This window comes from Glycine soja, chromosome 14, assembly GCF_004193775.1.
Source record: "Glycine soja cultivar W05 chromosome 14, ASM419377v2, whole genome shotgun sequence".
In the NCBI taxonomy this organism is placed as follows: Eukaryota; Viridiplantae; Streptophyta; class Magnoliopsida; order Fabales; family Fabaceae; genus Glycine; species Glycine soja.
Window position 1 is genome coordinate 37151433 of NC_041015.1, and position 13428 is coordinate 37164860.

The window sequence follows — 13428 nt, forward strand, 5'->3', positions numbered from 1 at the left end:
AAAAAGGGTAGAGAATGGAGAATTGCACTAAGCAATCACTACGCATGGCTCTACACTCGTGGATGGACGATGCATGAACGAAAAGACAATTCATGGGGCTCCGAAAAAAGGTAGAGAATGGAGAATTGCACTAAGCAATCACTACGCATGGCTCCGAACTCGGGGGGGGAGGATGCATGAACGAAAACGCAATTCATGGGGCTCCGAATAAAGGTAGAGAATGGAGAATTGCACTAAGCAAACACTACGCATGGCTCCAAACTCGTGGGTGGTGGATGCATGAATGAAAACACAATTCATGGGGCTCCGAAAAAAGGTAGAGAATGGAGAATTGCACTAAGCAATCACTACGCATGTCTCCAAACTCGTGAGAGGAGGATGCATGAATGAGAACGCAATTCATGGGGCTCCGAAAAGGGGTAGTGAATGGAGAATTGCACTAAGCAATCACTACGCATGGCTCCAAACTCGTGGGGGGAGGATGCATGAACGAAAACGCAATTCTTGGGGCTCCGAAAAGGGGTAGTGAATGGAGAATTGCACTAAGAAATCACTACGCATGGCTCCAAACTCGTGTGGGGAGGATGCATGAACGAAAACGCAATTCTTGGGGCTATGAAAAAGGGTAGGGAATGGAGAATTGCACTAAGGAATCACTACGCATGGCTCCAAACTCGTGGGGGGAGTATGCATGAACGAAAACGAAATTCATGGGGCTCCGAAAAAAGGTAGAGAATGGAGAATTGCACTAAGCAATCACTACGCATGGCTCCAAACTCGTGGGTGGAGGATGCATGAACGAGAACGCAATTCATGGGGCTCCGAAAAAAGGTAGAGAATGGAGAATTGCACTAAGCAATCACTACGCATGTCTCCAAACTCGTGGGAGGAGGATGCATGAATGAGAACGCAATTCATGGGGCTCCGAAAAGGGGTAGAGAATGGAGAATTGCACTAAGCAATCACTACGCATGGCTCCAAACTCGTGGGGGGAGGATGCATGAACGAAAACGCAATTCTTGGGGCTCCGAAAAGGGGTAGTGAATGGAGAATTGCACTAAGAAATCACTACGCATGGCTCCAAACTCGGGGGGGGGGGGAGGATGCTTGAACGAAAACGAAATTCATGGGGCTCCGAAAAAAGGTAGAGAATGGAGAATTGCACTATGAAATCACTACGCATGGCTCCAAACTCGTGGGTGGAGGATCCATGAACGAAAACGCAATTCGTGGTGCTCCGAAAAAAGGGGTAGAGAATGGAGAATTGCACTAAGCAATCACTACGCATGTCTCCAAACTCGTGGGAAGAGGATGCATGAATCAGAACGCAATTCATGGGGCTCCGAAAAGGGGTAGAGAATGGAGAATTGCACTAAGCAATCACTACGCATGGCTCCAAACTCGTGGGGGGAGGATGCATGAACGAAAACGCAATTCTTGGGGCTCCGAAAAGGGGTAGTGAATGGAGAATTGCACTAAGAAATCACTACGCAAGGCTCCAAACTCGTGGGGGGAGGATGCATGAACGAAAACGCAATTCATGGGGCTCCGAAAAAAGGTAGAGAATGGAGAATTGCACTAAGGAATCACTACGCATGACTCCAAACTCGTGGGTGGAGGATGCATGAACGAAAACGCAATTCGTGGTGCTCCGAAAAAAGGGGTAGAGAATGGAGAATTGCACTAAGCAATCACTACGCATGGCTCCAAACTCGTGGGTGGAGGATCCATGAACGAAAACGCAATTCTTGGGGCTCCGAAAAGGGGTAGTGAATGGAGAACTGCACTAAGAAATCACTACGCATGGCTCCAAACTCGGGGGGGGGGGAGGATGCTTGAACGAAAACGCAATTCATGGGGCTCCGAAAAAAGGTAGAGAATGGAGAATTGCACTATGAAATCACTACGCATGGCTCCAAACTCGTGGGTGGTGGATGCATGAACGAAAACGCAATTCATGGGGCTCCGAAAAATGTAGAGAATGGAGAATTACACTAAGCAATCACTAGGCATGGCTCCAAACTCGTGGGTGGAGGATGCATGAACGAAAACGCAATTCATGGGGCTCCCAAAAAAGGGGTAGAGAATGGAGAATTGCACTAAGCAATCACTACGCATGGCTCCAAACTCGTGGGTGGAGGATGCATGAACGAAAATGCAATTCATGGGGCACCGAAAAAAGGGTAGAGAATGGATAATTGCACTAAGCAATCAATACGCATGGCTCCAAACTCGTGGGGGGAGGATGCATGAACGAAAACGCAATTCTTGGGGCTCCGAAAAGGGGTAGTGAATGGAGAATTGCACTAAGAAATCACTACGCATGGCTCCAAACTCGGGGGGGGGGGGAGGATGCTTGAACGAAAACGAAATTCATGGGGCTCCGAAAAAAGGTAGAGAATGGATAATTGCACTAAGCAATCAATACGCATGGCTCCAAACTCGTGGGGGGAGGATGCATGAACGAAAATGCAATTCTTGGGGCTCCGAAAAGGGGTAGTGAATGGAGAACTGCACTAAGAAATCACTACGCATGCTCCAAACTCGGGGGGGGGGGGGGGAGGATGCTTGAACGAAAACGCAATTCATGGGGCTCCGAAAAAAGGTAGAGAATGGAGAATTGCACTATGAAATCACTACGCATGGCTCCAAACTCGTGGGTGGTGGATGCATGAACGAAAACGCAATTCATGGGGCTCCGAAAAAAGGTAGAGAATGGAGAATTGCACTATGAAATCACTACGCATGGCTCCAAACTCGTGGGTGGAGGATCCATGAACGAAAACGCAATTCGTGGTGCTCCGAAAAAAGGGGTAGAGAATGGAGAATTGCACTAAGCAATCACTACGCATGTCTCCAAACTCGTGGGAAGAGGATGCATGAATCAGAACGCAATTCATGGGGCTCCGAAAAGGGGTAGAGAATGGAGAATTGCACTAAGCAATCACTACGCATGGCTCCAAACTCGTGGGGGGAGGATGCATGAACGAAAACGCAATTCTTGGGGCTCCGAAAAGGGGTAGTGAATGGAGAATTGCACTAAGAAATCACTACGCATGGCTCCAAACTCGTGGGTGGAGGATGCATGAACGAAAACGCAATTCGTGGTGCTCCGAAAAAAGGGGTAGAGAATGGAGAATTGCACTAAGCAATCACTACGCATGTCTCCAAACTCGTGGGAGGAGGATGCATGAATGAGAACGCAATTCATGGGGCTCCGAAAAGGGGTAGAGAATGGAGAATTGCACTAAGCAATCACTACGCATGGCTCCAAACTTGTGGGGGGAGGATGCATGAACGAAAACGCAATTCTTGGGGCTCCGAAAAGGGGTAGTGAATGGAGAACTGCACTAAGAAATCACTACGCATGGCTCCAAACTCGGGGGGGGGGGAGGATGCTTGAACGAAAACGCAATTCATGGGGCTCCGAAAAAAGGTAGAGAATGGAGAATTGCACTATGAAATCACTACGCATGGCTCCAAACTCGTGGGTGGTGGATGCATGAACGAAAACGCAATTCATGGGGCTCCGAAAAAATGTAGAGAATGGAGAATTACACTAAGCAATCACTAGGCATGGCTCCAAACTCGTGGGTGGAGGATGCATGAACGAAAACGCAATTCATGGGGCTCCCAAAAAAGGGGTAGAGAATGGAGAATTGCACTAAGCAATCACTACGCATGGCTCCAAACTCGTGGGTGGAGGATGCATGAACGAAAATGCAATTCATGGGGCACCGAAAAAAGGGTAGAGAATGGATAATTGCACTAAGCAATCAATACGCATGGCTCCAAACTCGTGGGGGGAGGATGCATGAACGAAAACGCAATTCTTGGGGCTCCGAAAAGGGGTAGTGAATGGAGAATTGCACTAAGAAATCACTACGCATGGCTCCAAACTCGGGGGGGGGGGGAGGATGCTTGAACGAAAACGAAATTCATGGGGCTCCGAAAAAAGGTAGAGAATGGAGAATTGCACTATGAAATCACTACGCATGGCTCCAAACTCGTGGGGGGAGGATGCATGAACGAAAACGCAATTCATGGGGCTCCGAAAAAAGGTAGAGAATGGAGAATTGCACTAAGGAATCACTACGCATGACTCCAAACTCGTGGGTGGAGGATGCATGAACGAAAACGCAATTCGTGGTGCTCCGAAAAAAGGGGTAGAGAATGGAGAATTGCACTAAGCAATCACTACGCATGGCTCCAAACTCGTGGGGGGAGGATGCATGAACGAAAACGCAATTCTTGGGGCTCCGAAAAGGGGTAGTGAATGGAGAATTGCACTAAGAAATCACTACGCATGGCTCCAAACTCGTGGGGGGAGGATGCATGAACGAAAACGCAATTCATGGGGCTCCGAAAAAAGGTAGAGAATGGAGAATTGCACTAAGGAATCACTACGCATGACTCCAAACTCGTGGGTGGAGGATGCATGAACGAAAACGCAATTCGTGGTGCTCCGAAAAAAGGGGTAGAGAATGGAGAATTGCACTAAGCAATCACTACGCATGTCTCCAAACTCGTGGGAGGAGGATGCATGAATGAGAACGCAATTCATGGGGCTCCGAAAAGGGGTAGAGAATGGAGAATTGCACTAAGCAATCACTACGCATGGCTCCAAACTTGTGGGGGGAGGATGCATGAACGAAAATGCAATTCTTGGGGCTCCGAAAAGGGGTAGTGAATGGAGAACTGCACTAAGAAATCACTACGCATGGCTCCAAACTCGGGGGGGGGGGGGAGGATGCTTGAACGAAAACGCAATTCATGGGTCTCCGAAAAAAGGTAGAGAATGGAGAATTGCACTATGAAATCACTACGCATGGCTCCAAACTCGTGGGTGGTGGATGCATGAACGAAAACGCAATTCATGGGGCTCCGAAAAAATGTAGAGAATGGAGAATTACACTAAGCAATCACTACGCATGGCTCCAAACTCGTGGGTGGAGGATGCATGAACGAAAACGCAATTCATGGGGCTCCCAAAAAAGGGGTAGAGAATGGAGAATTGCACTAAGCAATCACTACGCATGGCTCCAAACTCGTGGGTGGAGGATGCATGAACGAAAATGCAATTCATGGGGCACCGAAAAAAGGGTAGAGAATGGATAATTGCACTAAGCAATCAATACGCATGGCTCCAAACTCGTGGGGGGAGGATGCATGAACGAAAATGCAATTCTTGGGGCTCCGAAAAGGGGTAGTGAATGGAGAACAGCACTAAGAAATCACTACGCATGGCTCCAAACTCGGGGGGGGGGGGAGGATGCTTGAACGAAAACGCAATTCATGGGGCTCCGAAAAAAGGTAGAGAATGGAGAATTGCACTATGAAATCACTACGCATGGCTCCAAACTCGTGGGTGGTGGATGCATGAACGAAAACGCAATTCATGGGGCTCCGAAAAAAGGTAGAGAATGGAGACTTGCACTATGAAATCACTACGCATGGCTCCAAACTCGTGGGTGGAGGATCCATGAACGAAAACGCAATTCGTGGTGCTCCGAAAAAAGGGGTAGAGAATGGAGAATTGCACTAAGCAATCACTACGCATGTCTCCAAACTCGTGGGAAGAGGATGCATGAATCAGAACGCAATTCATGGGGCTCCGAAAAGGGGTAGAGAATGGAGAATTGCACTAAGCAATCACTACGCATGGCTCCAAACTCGTGGGGGGAGGATGCATGAACGAAAACGCAATTCTTGGGGCTCCGAAAAGGGGTAGTGAATGGAGAATTGCACTAAGAAATCACTACGCATGGCTCCAAACTCGTGGGCGGAGGATGCATGAACGAAAACGCAATTCATGGGGCTCCGAAAAAAGGTAGAGAATGGAGAATTGCACTAAGGAATCACTACGCATGACTCCAAACTCGTGGGTGGAGGATGCATGAACGAAAACGCAATTCGTGGTGCTCCGAAAAAAGGGGTAGAGAATGGAGAATTGCACTAAGCAATCACTACGCATGTCTCCAAACTCGTGGGAGGAGGATGCATGAATGAGAACGCAATTCATGGGGCTCCGAAAAGGGGTAGAGAATGGAGAATTGCACTAAGCAATCACTACGCATGGCTCCAAACTTGTGGGGGGAGGATGCATGAACGAAAACGCAATTCTTGGGGCTCCGAAAAGGGGTAGTGAATGGAGAACTGCACTAAGAAATCACTACGCATGGCTCCAAACTCGGGGGGGGGGGGGGAGGATGCTTGAACGAAAACGCAATTCATGGGGCTCCGAAAAAAGGTAGAGAATGGAGAATTGCACTATGAAATCACTACGCATGGCTCCAAACTCGTGGGTGGTGGATGCATGAACGAAAACGCAATTCATGGGGCTCCGAAAAAATGTAGAGAATGGAGAATTACACTAAGCAATCACTACGCATGGCTCCAAACTCGTGGGTGGAGGATGCATGAACGAAAACGCAATTCATGGGGCTCCCAAAAAAGGGTAGAGAATGGATAATTGCACTAAGCAATCAATACGCATGGCTCCAAACTCGTGGGGGGAGGATGCATGAACGAAAATGCAATTCTTGGGGCTCCGAAAAGGGGTAGTGAATGGAGAACAGCACTAAGAAATCACTACGCATGGCTCCAAACTCGGGGGGGGGGGGAGGATGCTTGAACGAAAACGCAATTCATGGGGCTCCGAAAAAAGGTAGAGAATGGAGAATTGCACTAAGCAATCACTACGCATGGCTCCAAACTCGTGGGTGGTGGATGCATGAACGAAAACACAATTCATGGGGCTCCAAAAAAAGGTTGAGAATGGAGAATTGCACTAAGCAATCACTACGCATGGCTCCAAACTCGTGGGTGGTGGATGCATGAACGAAAACACAATTCATGGGGCTCCGAAAAAATGTAGAGAATGGAGAATTGCACTAAGCAATCACTGCGCATGGCTCCAAACTCGTGGGTGGAGGATGCATGAACGAAAACGCAATTCATGGGGCTCCGAAAAGGGGTAGAGAATGGAGAATTGCACTAAGCAATCAATACGCATGGCTCCAAACTCGTGGCGGGAGGATGCATGAATGAAAACACAATTCATTGGGCTCCGAAAAAAGGTAGAGAATGGAGAATTGCACTAAGCAATCACTACGCATGGCTCCAAACTCGTGGGTGGAGGATGCATGAACGAAAATGCAATTCATGGGGCACCGAAAAAAGGGTAGAGAATGGATAATTGCACTAAGCAATCAATACGCATGGCTCCAAACTCGTGGGGGGAGGATGCATGAACGAAAACGCAATTCATGGGGCTCCGAAAAAAGGTAGAGAATGGAGAATTGCACTAAGGAATCACTACGCATGACTCCAAACTCGTGGGTGGAGGATGCATGAACGAAAACGCAATTCGTGGTGCTCCGAAAAAAGGGGTAGAGAATGGAGAATTGTACTAAGCAATCACTACGCATGTCTCCAAACTCGTGGGAGGAGGATGCATGAATGAGAACGCAATTCATGGGGCTCCGAAAAGGGGTAGAGAGTGGAGAATTGCACTAAGCAATTAATACGCATGGCTCCAAACTCGTGGGGGGAGGATGAATGAATGAAAACACAATTCATGGGGCTCCAAAAAAAGGTAGAGAATGTAGAATTGCACTAAGCAATCACTACGCATGGCTCCAAACTTGTGCGTGGATGATGCATGAACGAAAATGCAATTCATGGGGCACCGAAAAAAAGGTAGAGAATGGAGAATTGCACTAAGCAATCACTACGCATGGCTCCAAACTCGTGGGTGGAGGATGCATGAACGAAAACACAACTCATGGGGCTCCGAAAAAGGGTAGAGAATGGAGAATTGCACTAAGCAATCACTATGCATGGCTCCAAACTCGTGGGGGGAGGATGCATGAACGAAAACGCAATTCATGGGGCTCCGAAAAAAGGTAGAGAATGGAGAATTGCACTAAGCAATCACTACGCATGGCTCCAAACTCGTGGGTGGAGGATGCATGAACGAAAACGCAATTCGTGGGGCTCCGAAAAAGGGTAGAGAATGGAGAATTGCACTAAGCAATCACTACGCATGGCTCTAAACTCGTGGGAGGAGGATGCATGAATGAAAATGCAATTCTTGGGGCTCCGAAAAAAGGTAGAGTATTGAGAATTGCACTAAGGAATCACTACGCATGGCTCCAAACTCGTGGGGGGAGGATGCACGAACGAAAACGCAATTCATGGGGCTCCGGAAAATGGTAGAGATTGGAGAATTGCACTAAGCAATCACTACGCATGGCTCCAGACTCGTGGGTGTAGGATGCATGAACAAAAACGCAATTCATGGGGCTCCGAAAAAGGGTAGAGAATGGAGAATTGCACTAAGCAATCACTACGCATGGCTCCAAACTCGTGGGTGGAGGATGCGTGAATGAAAATGCAATTCATGGGGCTCCGAAAAATGGGTAGAGAATGGAGAATTGCACTAAGCAATCACTACGCATGGCTCCAAACTCTTGGGTGGAGGATGCATGAACGAAAACGCAAATATTGTGGCTTCGAAAAGGGGTAGAGAATGGAGAATTGCACTAAGCAATCACTACGCATGGCTCCAAACTCGTGGGTGGAGGATGCATGAACGAAAACGCAATTCATGGGGCTTCGAAAAAAAGGGTAGGCAGGACCGAATGGTCCAACGGCTTTTTCCACCCTAAATGGCAAACATGCTTTTTGCAAAGAAAAATAAATCATTCGTGAGACCACCATATCTGAGAAAAACAATATACTTATGCCAAGGGTAATCTTCCTTGTACCAGAGAATGAAAGGCAGGATGTCAACTTTTAGCTTTTGAATGAACATTCAGGGGAAACATCGGGTTAAGCTGAAACTGGGAATAAATTACTCATAGTGTATAAAAAAACTCACACAGGCAAGTGTTTTAACCTAATCCCAAACCATAACTGCACCACGACTTTATTTTGCACATGATTTCCTATTGAATCAAAGATCGCACGTACGATCACGGATCAATAGGATTTTCTCAAGGGTAGTGTTTTTTGAGAGGAAACTGGGTGTTCCGGTCTTTTCCTCTTTGTTTATGTGGGGCGGGATATCGCCAGTCGAGAATGATTTTAAGTGGCAATCTGAAAGGAAGAACCACCAAAAATGGGTTTTCCTTTGCCGACAGTCACTTACCTTGCCGAAAATTTATCTGGCTTGAAGAAATTTTGTTCTCTTTCTTTCATTGATCGGGAATTACTCTGTTTTCCTCTGATCTTTTCCTTTTTCACTCCCTTACGATCTTCGATCGGGAATCCTTCTTTTTCTTTCCTTTTTTATTGTTTTTTCTTTGTTTTCATATTTTTCTATTTATTTCTTTCCATTTCTTCCTTTTCTTCGTTTTTTATTGTTCTTTTCTTTGTTTTCATCTTTTTCTTTTTCTTTCTTTCCACTCCTCCTTCTCCATTCCTTTCTTTGGGAAATCGGGTTTTAGCATTCTATTTGCTCTCCCTTGAGGAGATTCCGTTGTCCTTTGCTTCGGGGGTGTCGCAACGTGCCCTTTTGCGGGCGAGCGAAGGCGAGGCTCATGGGTGCGCTTTCCAAAGGAGGAAAGATGCGCGGAGTCGCCACCAACGTTTATTTGTGGAAAACGTCGGAAAAACCGAAGGAAACCAGTCAAAATGAAAATTCTATGTTCGGAAGTTGTATTTACGTTTAAGGAAGGTATTAGCACCTCTCACGTTTGTCTCAAAGGACAACAGCCTATTTTTTAGAATTGTGGAAATTGTGTTACCTTAACTTTTATTTCTTTTTATTTTTTGAGGTCGACAAAAGCGGGGCTCTTGCTCCTACGTACCCTCTATCAAAGAGGAAATCAGACCTACGTAGTTCTTTCTTAAGCGTGAATCAAGCGATTCTTTTTACTTTGAAAGGTGATCACTTAAAGGTGTTGGGCCTTTAAAAATGATCCATTTAACTTGGTAGGAAAAGCTGAGATAAAACTTTCAAATCCTATTTTTTGTGGACGAGCTTGACTAGGCGAGTTGATTTTAGCCTTAGTTTCACTTTAGTTATTAGTCAATTCAATTAAGAATGAGAAATCCCAAAGAGAAAACGTCCGATTGATTTTTCGCTTTATTTTACTAAAATGGATTTTTTTATTATTATATTATTATTTTACCTCTTTTTTGATTTCCAACGTGGTTACGGCACGACCGAATGGTCGGAATTCATTTTAACAGAAATTAACGAATGATACAATTAAAATGATTGGTGGAAATTTATTTTATTTTTAGATTAGACAAGAAACAACTTAAATAAATGACTTAAGCACGTCAAAAGGGGGTATAGAAAGCGAATGAAAACGAGAATAAAAATACATGAAATAAAATGTGGACCACCACGGGTACATATAATGAATTGAAAAGCTCGGTTTGAGGTACTTACCCATTGAAGACTGAAGAAAACGAAGAACGAACGATTAACATTGAAGAACGGTCGAGAATCTTCGCGTAATTACTCACGGAAACGTTACGGAAGCGCCTCGGCTTGGATTTTCTTCACGGAAATAATTTTCCTCAGTAATTTCGAGAGAAAGAGAAGTGCCAAGAAGGCTGAACCCCTTTCTTCTTCACTCCTCCCCCTATTTATAGCAAAATAGGGGAGGAGCTTGCCACCCAGCTCGCCCAGGCGAGCAAGGTTGCTTCCTCCAGAAGCAACAGCCTTCTGGAGGAAGGATCTGGAAGGCCCAAGTGGGCCAGATTGCTATTTGTACCCCTTTTTTACTAAATGCACCCCCTTCTATTTTTTCGGTAATTCTTTTTTCGTAACGTTACGAAACTTTACGAATTTCGTAACGATACTTATTTTCCTTCCGCAAGGTTACGAGTCCTTACGGATTATGTATTTACTCTTTTTTAACTTTTGAAGAAGTTACGGAAACTCACGAATTGCGCAAAAACACATCTTTTCGATTTCCGCCGCATCACGGAATTTCACGGATCGCGCAAGCCTGCTTCCTTTTGATTTCTAACACGTCTCGGGACTTCATTTATTGTGCAACAAAGGATGCCAAGTATCTCAAATCGGCTAACCAAAGGTTTCATGTCATCAAGTAATAATCCCCGGACGAAATTAGGGTATGACAATTGCCCCTCTTTACTTACCTTTTATCGGAGATAAGAGGAAAGCAAAGATAAGACACTGATTTCGTCCGTCTTGCCCTTTCCGTGATTAGTCCATGACGACTCTCGTCTCTACTCCTTCCTTTTTTTCTTTTCTGCCCAATACAATACAAACAACAACAAGAACAACAAATATAATATAAATATACACTTTTGGGAAAAAGAATCAATCGGGAACATAACAAAGATCACATTTCCAGTCAAGAGGATCCGCCCTTGACGATGAAAAACTCTAGAGAATGGAGGATTGCACTCAGCAATCACTACAAATGGCTCCAAAACTCGTGGGTGGAGGACGCATGAACGAAAACGCATTTCATGGGGGTCCGAAAAAGGGTTGAGAATGAAGAATTGCACTAAGCAATCACTACGCATGGCTCCAAACTCGTGGGTGGAGGACGCATGAACGAAAACACAATTCATGGGGGTCCGAAAAAGCGTTGACAATGGTGAATTGCACTAAGCAATCACTACGCATGGCTCCAAACTTGAAGGTGGACGACGCATGAACGAAAACACAATTCATGGGCTCCGAAAAAGGGTTGAGAATGGAGAATTGCACTAAGCAATCACTACGCATGGCTCCAAACTCGAAGGTGGAGGATGCATGAATGAAAACGCAATTCATGGGGCTCCAAAAAAAGATTGAGAATGGAGAATTGGACTAAGCAATCACTACGCATGGCTCCAAACTCGTGGGTGGAGGACACATGAACGAAAATGCAATTCATGGGGCTCCGAAAAAAGATTGAGAATGGAGAATTGACCTATGCAATCACTTCGCATGGCTCCAAACTCGAGGGTGGAGGACACATGAACGAAAATGCAATTCATGGGGCTCCGAAAAAAGATTGAGAATGGAGAATTGACCTATGCAATCACTTCGCATGGCTCCAAACTCGAGGGTGGAGGACACATGAACGAAAACGCAATTCATGGGGCTCCAAAAAAAGATTGAGAATGGAGAATTGCACTAAGAAATCACTCCGCATGGCTACAAACTCAAAGGTGGAGGACGCTTGAACGAAAACGCAATTCATGGGCTTCGAAAAAGGGTTGAGAATGGAGAATTGCACTAAGCAATCACTACGCATGGCTCCAAACTCTTAGGTGGAGGACGCATGAACGAAAACGCAATTCATGGACTCCGAAAAAGGGTTGAGAATGGAGAATTGCACTAAGCAATCACTACGCATGGCTCCAAACTCGATGGTGGAGGACGCATGAACGAAAACGCAATTCATGGGCTCCGAAAAAGGGTTGAGAATGGAGAATTGCACTAAGCAATCACTACGCATGGCTCCAAACTCGAAGGTGGAGGACGCATGAATGAAATGGGCTCCGAAAAAGGGTTGAGAATGGAGAATTGCACTAAGAAATCACTATGCATGGCTCCAAACTCGAAGGTCGAGGACGCATGAACGAAAACGCAATTCATGGGCTCCGAAAAAGGGTTGAGAATGGAGAATTGCACTAAGCAATCACTACGCATGGCTCCAAACTCGAAGGTGGAGGACGCATGAACAAAACGCAATTCATGGGCTCTGAAAAAGAGTTTGAGAATGGAGAATTGCACTAAGGAATCACTATGCATGGCTCCAAACTCGAAGGTGGAGGACGCATGAACGAAAACGCAATTCATGGGGCTCCGAGAAAGGGTTGAGAATGGAGAATTGCACTAAGCAATCACTACGCATGGCTCCAAACTTGAAGGTGGAGGACGCATGAACGAAAACGCAATTCATGAGCTTCGAAAAAGTGTTGAGAATGGAGAATTGCACTAAGCAATCACTACGCATGGCTCCAAACTCGAAGGTAGAGGATGCATGAACGAAAACGCAATTCATGGGCTCCAAAAAAGGGTTGGCAGGACCGAACGGTCCACCGAGTTTTTCCACCTAAAACGTACGATCACGGACCAATAGGATTTTCTTGAGGGTAGTGTATTTTGGAGAGGAAGCTGGGTGTTTCGGTCTTTTCCTCTTTGTTCATGTGGGGTGGGATATCGCCAGTCGAGAATGACTTTGAATGGAAATTCGAAAGGAAGAGACACCAAAATTGGGTTTTCCTTCACCGGCAGTCCCTTACCTTGCTGAAAATTAATCTGGCTTGAAGAGTTTCTGTCCTCTTTGTTTCATTTACACACAAAAAATCCTTTTATACACACTTAGCATCCCATTTATGGCATTGTGATACTATGGTTGGGAATTTACACAGACAGACCCAACGTTTCCAAGTTATGTTCTTTCATCAGTTCAATGAATTCATCCATCCTTATCTCGGTTC